This window comes from Aegilops tauschii, chromosome 2, assembly GCF_002575655.3.
Source record: "Aegilops tauschii subsp. strangulata cultivar AL8/78 chromosome 2, Aet v6.0, whole genome shotgun sequence".
Classification (NCBI taxonomy): domain Eukaryota; kingdom Viridiplantae; phylum Streptophyta; class Magnoliopsida; order Poales; family Poaceae; genus Aegilops; species Aegilops tauschii.
In genome coordinates this window covers 137,764,290-137,773,456 of record NC_053036.3, presented here as the reverse complement: position 1 = coordinate 137,773,456, position 9,167 = coordinate 137,764,290, and positions in this window count along the sequence as shown.

Here is a 9,167-nt window from a genome sequence, read left to right as displayed (position 1 = left end):
TTTTGGAATGTGATCCGAACATCATTGATCTTTTGCACTTATTCAACAGTGAGATTAAAGAATAGGAGGCTATCATCCGCAAAAAAAAAGATTTGAGATACCTGGGCTCACCCTTGCAACCTTATCGGTGTTAGACCCCCCTTGGCCACCTCCTTGCGCAGCAAAGTACACACAACATCAACCATTAGGAGAAAGAGGTACGAGCTTAGTGGGTCACCTTGACGCAAACCTCCCCCTTAGCCACCTCCTTGCACAACAAAGTACACACAACATCAACCATTAGGAGAAAGAGGTACGAGCTTAGTGGGTCACCTTGACACAAACCTCCCCCCTTAGCCACCTCCTTGAGCAGCAAAGTACACACAACATCAACCATTAGGAGAAAGAGGTACGAACTTAGTGGGTCACCTTGATGCAAACCTCTCGAAGGTGGAAAGAATTCAAAAGTTCACCATTCACTGGTACGCGTCGGTGCTATATAAACGGTTTTAACCCCTTTCTGCGACGGCATTTGGAACCGTCGCCAAGTGAGTGTGGGCGATAGGGGGGTCCTTCCCACACGACCCAGAAATCGTTGGGCATAGGCCCTCCTGGGACACCAAATGAGCTCGTGTGCGATCGGACGAGGCATCGAAACCCAATCATTTCCGTAGGTATGTACATCCCACACGGTGAATCCCAGAAAAACATTTCCGTAGGTATGTATATCACACATAGTCAATCCAAGGAATATGTTTCCGTTCTTATGTACATCCCACACAGTCAATCCAGGAAAACATTTCCGTTCATATGTACATCCCACACAGTTTTATGTGTAGGCTCGTGTGTGAAAGGTGTAACTATCGCACACGCTCTGCCTTGGTTAACTCTTTGCTTCTATCAACTACATCACACACAATTTGATAAAGAAAACTGTGTGGCATTGGGCTATCCATCACAAGCACTTTTACTGCTAGAACCGTTTGCAAAGTTCCATGACACATTTAGCAGGTTTATTAGTTTACAATTAATAATTCCAGTATTACGCAAATTCACATTTTATATCGAACATCTATTTGGCAATTTAATATCAGGCACATAAATATATTATAATATCATAGTACGATAGCTACATGAAAATAGCACAGCACAACATATAGCTAGTTCAACTTCATAAGAACAATATATTCATTTCCCTAATCGAGATCATCCAGGCTCGTCTTATCCACCTCTTCTTTCAGTTTAGTAAGAACCTATTTTGCACTGGCCAACTGGGAAAGTGCCTTCTCCTTCGCCAACACCATCTTAGCAAAGTCTGATTTAAAAATCTGAGCTCATTCTCCACCTTCCTCTTTTTATCCCGCATCTTCAAATATTCTTCAGTGTTGACAACACTTTCTCTGTTATCTTCCTCATACATGCTCAAGAGCTTCGCTAGGCACATCTTCAAAGACTGTGGCCACTCTTGATCAACCCACTCCAAGTAAGAACACTTTCGTTCATCCTATAATATTTAAAATTAGGTCAGTAACAATTGTAGGGGAAATGGGTTTATAGCAACATATAAAACCACCAATGCTTATTTTGAAAAACTGAAGAAACATGTTAATTATGACATATCTTCTCAAAAAGATCAATGTGCAAATGAATCAATTGCTACTGAGACAACAACCAAATTCTGGAACATCAGAAGCTATAATAAACTACAACAACGCTACAAGTTCTTACTCATGTACAATAAATAACAAATTGAATATTTTATGAGAAAGGTAAATATAACTGCAATAGCATAGCGACAGTGTTTGGATGATAGCAAATTGATACTAACATGTGTATACATGCACAAATTTAGTAACATAGAACTAATAGCACTAAGGCCGTCCACTATGTATGCCAAAACTGGTGTAAAGACAACTGTTGCTACATCTCGCACCGGTGCCCTACACTGGCGAGCCGATGTAGAGGAAAAGAATCAGGGACCCGGACTCCGGAGCACCTAGTTACTCCGATGCCCAGTTCCTTCGTGTCATAAAGATTTAGTATTTTACTGCTTGGCTGTTGGCTGCACAAAGTGCTGAAGCGGTGCCAAATAATTTTCTAATGGCACCTCTGATGAGATGGCAACAATTTTAGATACTAGGTACAAACTATGACACTGTCTTAGGATGTGTTTGGTTGAAGGTGTGGTATGAATGGGTTGGGACCGTGACATTGTCTGAATCACATCTAACAAATGATTTGTAACAACGAAAGAGGGTCTAACCTTCTCTGCACATGCCAGAAACTTCCTCCCACTGCCCACAGATTCAAACGCAACTAGCTTCACGCATGGAGATTGATGATGACAACGAGCAGATAGATCTTCAGCCACCCCGCTCCATTCCTTGTCACTGATGGTCCTAGGGAGCTACAAGAGGAAGAAATGACTCAAATCGACCACCGGGTAAAAAATCCTTCATTCCAAGTCATAGCCCAAGAGAGAGAAGAGAGGCATACCCGCGTGGTGAAGGAGTCGTCGCCGGAGGAGGAACTGCTGGAGATGTCTTTGAAGAAGACCATGGCGACCCCAGCGGTAGGATGCGAGACGACGAGAGCGAGGAAGCGGCTATAGCTTAGGAAGGAAGGAAGGAGGAAACAGGGGAAATGTTACTTGTGGTCAGGGAGAAAAGGGGGTGGGGAAGGGGGTAGATATTTTGGCGGTAGGCCAAAATTTTGGAAATGTGGAGGGAAACTTTGCGCGCGGTGCCGCCGGACCATTCACTTTGAATGATTGTGTGCATCGCAAACGATTCTTCTGCTTTACGTGCATGGGATGAGTTTGATAATTCAAATTTGGGTGGAAATTTCCCCGGGTACGTCATTGCATAATTTAACATTGCTTGCTAATTTGGGCACACAAAAGAGCGTACAGCAGACATACCACATTTACTGAATCGAGCAATTTTAGTAATTAAATAGAGCCAGTTGACCTAAACATTGCTCTAACAAAAGACCAGCATTAAAAACAAAGCCTAAGTACGCATAATTTTAACAAATCCGCCGCCGCGCCGGCCTATGCATCACCGGTGTGAGATGAGACGTCGATGACTTGTCCTGGCGACATGCCGCCGTTGGTGGACTCCGCGTCCCCCCTGCTGAAGTCGACCGCGTCCTCGTCCCCGTCCTCGACGCCGCCCTCAAGGTTGTAGTACTCGTAGTAGTGGCTGCGCCAGAGCTCGCATTGGTACTCCACCGCCGATCCTCGACGGACAGACTCTTCTCTACCCCGACCTCAGCCACACGCAACTCTTCCTCCCGGCGCTTCTCGATCTCCGCCGCATCCTGCATCTCCAGCTCCCGCTCGGCGACCTCATGAGGAAGCAGGTGCTCCATGGAGACCGCCGCCTTTTCAGACGTGGGTTGCATGCTGGAGTCCGAGGTGGCCGGAATATCTTGGCGCGTGCATCCTCGATCTTGGCGTGGATGGCCTCGACCCGGGCCAGGGCGACATCGGCGGCACGGATGGCAGCTCGAGCGCTCTTGGTGTTTGCAGCCGCCGTCGCAGCAGCAGCTGCAGCCGTCTCGGCTACTGCAGCTGCCCTGTCGGCTGCCGCAAACGCCCTCTCGGCGGAAGCGGCCGCGCTCAATGCGGATGCGGCGACACTCTCGGCGTAGGCGGCTGCGCTCTCGGCGCAGGCGACGGTGCTCGGGGGGGGGGGGGGGGCGGCCATCGTACGGGCCTTCACGAAGTGTTTCCAGGGCGTTATCTTTGCAAAAAGGGGTGCGGGAATGGGGATCGGGATTTGTGGATTCGGGGGTTGCCGGCACTGGAGCAGACGAGCCGGCGAAGCTTAAGGAGGGAGACTTAAATAGACCGAGATATTTTCATCGCAAACGGTTCCTAGAAAACAACTGTGTGTGATGTTGTAGATATTTTTTTATTAGCTGTGAAAGACGAATTTGGATTAAAGTGGCAACGGACGGTGTTTTAAATGTACGAGAAATTTTGTAGTACTAATACAACTGTCATGTCAAAAATTGGAAAATTTCAGGGGTCATTTGACCTTTTAAGACATTTAAGTGATTTTCTAGCCATTTAATGACCGTAATTGAAATTTGAACTACATGTACATGCAACAGCTAATCATAACGGTTTGAAAAGTCAATTTTTGTGTACTTGTGTGCAATTTAATTCCATGTGCAGTAAATTGGAAGAAATTTTTAAACATATTGGTCTAACGGGTATGACACAAGTAAGCATGGCGTGCCATCGCATTTAAATTCCAAAAAATTTAAAAAAATGTCAGAAACACATGAAACCTTGGTTGATGTGATGTCATGCCACCAAGATGATGTGGTAAAATTTTGGCATGTGTGACGAAAGTTTGGACACACATCCCTCATAAACCGGAGCAACTCACTAGAAGGCTCGTGGTTCCGAGAGGGAACAATGCATGTTTTATGACGAACGGGAGATAGCTTCCTCATACAGCCTTCAAATTTTTTCTACGTGTAACATGCACTAATACAATTGTCATGTGAAAATTTGGAAAATTTCAGGGGTCATTTGACCTTTTGAAGACATGTAAGTGATTTTCTAGCCATTTAATGACCGTAATTCAAATTTGAACTACATCTACATGCAATGACTAACCATAACGGTTTGAAAAATCATATTTGTGTACTTGTGTGCGAGTTAATTCCATGTGCAGTAAATTAGAAGAAATTTTCAAACATATTGTCTCACGACATGGACACATGCATATGCATGCATGGAGTGCCATGGCATTTAATCCAAAAAATTAAAAAATATCAGAAACACATGAAACCTTGGTTGATGTAATGTCATGCCACCAAGATAATGTGGTAAAAAAATTGGCATGTTTGACGAAAGTTTGGACACACACCCCTCACAAACGAGAGCAACTCACTAGAAGGCTCGTGGTTCCGAGAGGGAACAATGCATGTTTGATGACGAACAGGAGATAGCTTCCTCTTACAACCTTCAAATTTTTTCTACGTTTAACATGCACTACTACAACTGTAATGTGAAAATTTGGAAAATTCTAGGGGTCATTTGACCTTTTAAAGACATTTAAGTGATTTTCTAGCCATTTAATGACCGTAATTCAAATTTGAACTACATCTACATGCAACGCCTAACCATAACAATTTGAAAAATAATTTTTGTGTACTTGTGTGCGAGTTAATTTCATGTGTAGTAAATTAGAAAGGAATTTTCAAACATATTTGTCTCACGACATGGACACATGCATATGTATGCATGGAGTGCCATGGCATTTAAAATCCAAAAAATTTAAAAAAAATCAGAAACACATGAAACCTTGGTTGATGTAATGTCATGCCACCAAGATGATGTGGTAAAAATTTTGGCATGTGTGACGAAAGTTTGGACACACACTCCTCACAAACCGGAGCAACTCACTAGAAGGCTCGTGGTTCCGAGAGGGAACAATGCATGTTTGATGACGAACGGGAGATAGCTTCCTCTTACAGCCTTCAAATTTTTTCTACGTGTAACGTGCACTAATACAACTGTCTTGTGAAAATTTGGAAAATTTCAGGGGTCATTTGACCTTTTAAATACATTTAAGTGATTTTCTAGCCATTTAATGACCGTAATTCAAATTTGAACTACATCTGCATGCAACGGCTAACCATAACGGTTTGAATAATCATATTTGTGTACTTGTGTGCGAGTTAATTTCATGTGCAGTAAATTAGAAGGAATTCTCAAACATATTTGTCTCACGACATGGACACATGCATATGTATGCATGGAGTGCCATGGCATTTTAATTCCAAAAAATTAAAAAAATATCCGAAACACATGAAACCTTGGTTGATGTAATGTCATGCCACCAAGATGATATGGTAGTTTTTTTGCATGTTTGACGAAAGTTTGGACACACACCCCTCACAAACCGGAGCAACTCACTAGAAGGCTTGTGGTTCCGAGAGGGAACAATGCATGTTTCATGACGAACGGGAGATAGCTTCCTCTTACGGCCTTCAAATATTTTCTATGTTTAACGTGACTACTACAACTGTAATGTGAAAATTTGGAAAATTCTAAGGGTCATTTGAACTTTTAAAGACATTTAAGTAATTTTCTAGCCATTTAATTATCGTAATTCAAATTTGAACTACATCTACATGCAACGCCTAACCGTAACGGTTTTAAAATTCATATTTGTGTACTTGTGTGCGAGTTAATTCCATGTGCAGTAAATTAGAAAGAATTTTAAACACATGTGTCTCACGACATGGACACATGCATATGTATGCATGGTGTGACATGGCATTTTAATTCCAAAAAATTAAAAAAATATCAGAAACACATGAAACCTTACTTGATGTAATGTCATGCCACCAAGATGATGTCGTAAAGAATTTCGCATGTTTGATGAAAGTTTGGACACACACCCCTCACAAACCGGAGCAACTCACTAGAAGGCTCGTGGTTCCGAGAGGGTGCAATGCATGTTTGATGACGAATGGGAGATAGCTTCCTCTTACGGCCTTCAATTTTTTTCTACGTTTAACGTGCACTACTACAACTGTAATGTGAAAATTATATGGGTCATTTGACCTTTTAAAGACATTTAAGTGATTTTCTAGCCATTTAATGACCGTAATACAAATTTGCACTACATCTACATGCAACGGCTAGCCATAATGGTTTGAAAAATCATATTTGTGTACTTGTGTGCGAGTTAATTCCATGTGTAGTAAATTAGAAGGATTTTTCAAACATATTGGTCTCACGACATGGACACATGCATATGTATGCATGGAGTGCCATGGCATTTTAATTCCAAAAAAATAAAAATGATCAGAAAAACATGAAACCTTGGTTGATGTAATGTCATGCCACCAAGATGATGTGGTAAAAAAATTGGCATCTTTGACGAAAGTTTGGACACACCCCTCACAAACCGGAGCAACTCACTAGAAGGCTCGTGGTTCCAAGAGGGAACAATGCATGTTTGATGACGAACAGGAGATAGCTTTCTCTTACGGCCTTCATATTTTTTCTATGTTTAACGTGCACTACTACAACTGTACTGTGAAAATTTGGAAAATTCTCGCGGTCATTTGACCTTTTAAAGACATTTAAGTGATTTTCTAGCCATTTAATGACCGTAATTCAGATTTGAACTACATCTACATGCAACGGCTAACCATAACGGTTTGAAAAATCATATTTGTGTACTTGTGTGCGAGTTAATTCCATGTGCAGTAAAATAGAAGGAATTTTCGAACATATTGGTCTCAAGGCATGGGCACCTGCATGGAGTGCCATGGCATTTTAATTCCAAAAAATTAAAAAATGATCAGAAAAACATGAAACCTTGCTTGATGTAATGTCATGCCACCAAGATGATGTTGTAAAAAAATTAGCCTGTTTGACGAATGTTTGGACACACCCCTCACAAACTGGAGCAACTCACTAGAAAGTTCGTGGTTCCGACAGGGAACAATGCATGTTTGATGACGAAGGGGAGATAGATTCCTCTTACAACCTTCATTTTTTTCTATGTTTAACATGCACTAATACAACTGTCATGTGAAAATTTGGAAAATTTCAGGGGTCATTTGACCTTTTAAAGTCATTTAAGTGATTTTCTAGCCATTTAATGACCATAATTCAAATTTGAACTACATCTACATGCAACGGCTAATCATAACGGTTTGAAAAATCATATTTTTGTGTACTTGTGTGTGAGTTAAAAAATCATCAGACGATGTAAATATCTGGTGTTCAAAAAAGAAAATGTAAAGATCTGGCAAGACAACCGGCCCCCACACGTTTTCTGTCATGCATGTACATCCATGACAAATTTATGACAGAATCAAGATAGTCATACCTGTGCTGTCGTAGAAGTGTTCCATGACATTACCAAAATTATCATCACGGAAGTGTCCACTTCCATGACGATAAATCGCGCGTCACAGAAGTGCTTTCGTCAAGGGTGACCGATACGTGGCATCCACCGTAACGGAACGCCGTTAAGCTATCGGGTCAGGTTTTGGATCCGATAACCCGTTAACAGCCCGGACCAATGGGGATTTTCCACGTGTAAAATTCTGATTGGCTGGCGAAACACGTGTCAGCTCCGCGTTGGCACAGGTGTCACTCATCCAATGGGCGAGATGTGCCTATGATATGCTGACACGTGGACCGGCCCAAAAGTGGTCCATAAAGTTTAAATGGGCCGGCCCAACTAAAGGCCCATAAGATTTTGCGGTCCATAATGGGCCAGCCCATCAAAAGGCCCACGAGATTTTTCGTATCATAATGGGCCGGCCCAGCTAAAGGCCCACGAGATTTTGCGCCGCGAGATTTTGCGGACCATAATGGGCCGGCCCAGATAAAGGCCCAACATTCTCAGTTATGGCCCGTACGGCTAGTGTCAAATCGGCCCGTCAACGGCCTGTCCTAAACTTGTCATCATCGCGGCCCATGATCACTTATGGCCCGTTAATAGTCCGCTAAGTATATGGGCCGAATTACGGCCCGGTGTATTTCCGTCCTGTTAAAGGTCCTGCTTCATTTCGGCCCATTTACAGGCCATTGAAACTTTCGGCCCATAAACGACTATGAAGGATTTGGGCCATATTCGGCCATGTCTGACATTCGGCCTGTTAGCGGCCCACCATAGATTTGGGCCACTTTCGGCCTATTGCGATTTTCGGTCTGTTAACGTCGGACGAAATCCATGGGCCATATGTGGCCCAACGTCACATCGGGCCCATTAATGGCCCATATAAAAATGACGATAATCTAGCCCGACCGAACTTCCGGCCTGTTAAAGGCCCGTATATTAGGTCGCCGCATTTACGGCCCGTCCGAATTTCGGCCTGTGAAAGATCCGCATCGTAAATGGGCCCAATCTCACTTTCGGTCTTTTAAAGGCCCATGTTTTTTATGGGCTTGAGATAGTTACACCTGTAAACGGCCTATTGTTACTGAGGGCCCAAATTATGTTTAGGCCTGTTAAAGGCCCACTATGGGAACAGGCCTACCAGAAAAATATGAAATCTTATGCTGATTTAGGCCCAGATATTTTTAGTGGGCTACATGGAAACTTCGGCCCATAATCGTTTTTAGCCCAATTGGAATGGGCCCGACGAATGTTGGCATGTTGGGCTCCTACGAAGCTTTCGGCCGAATACATTACTAA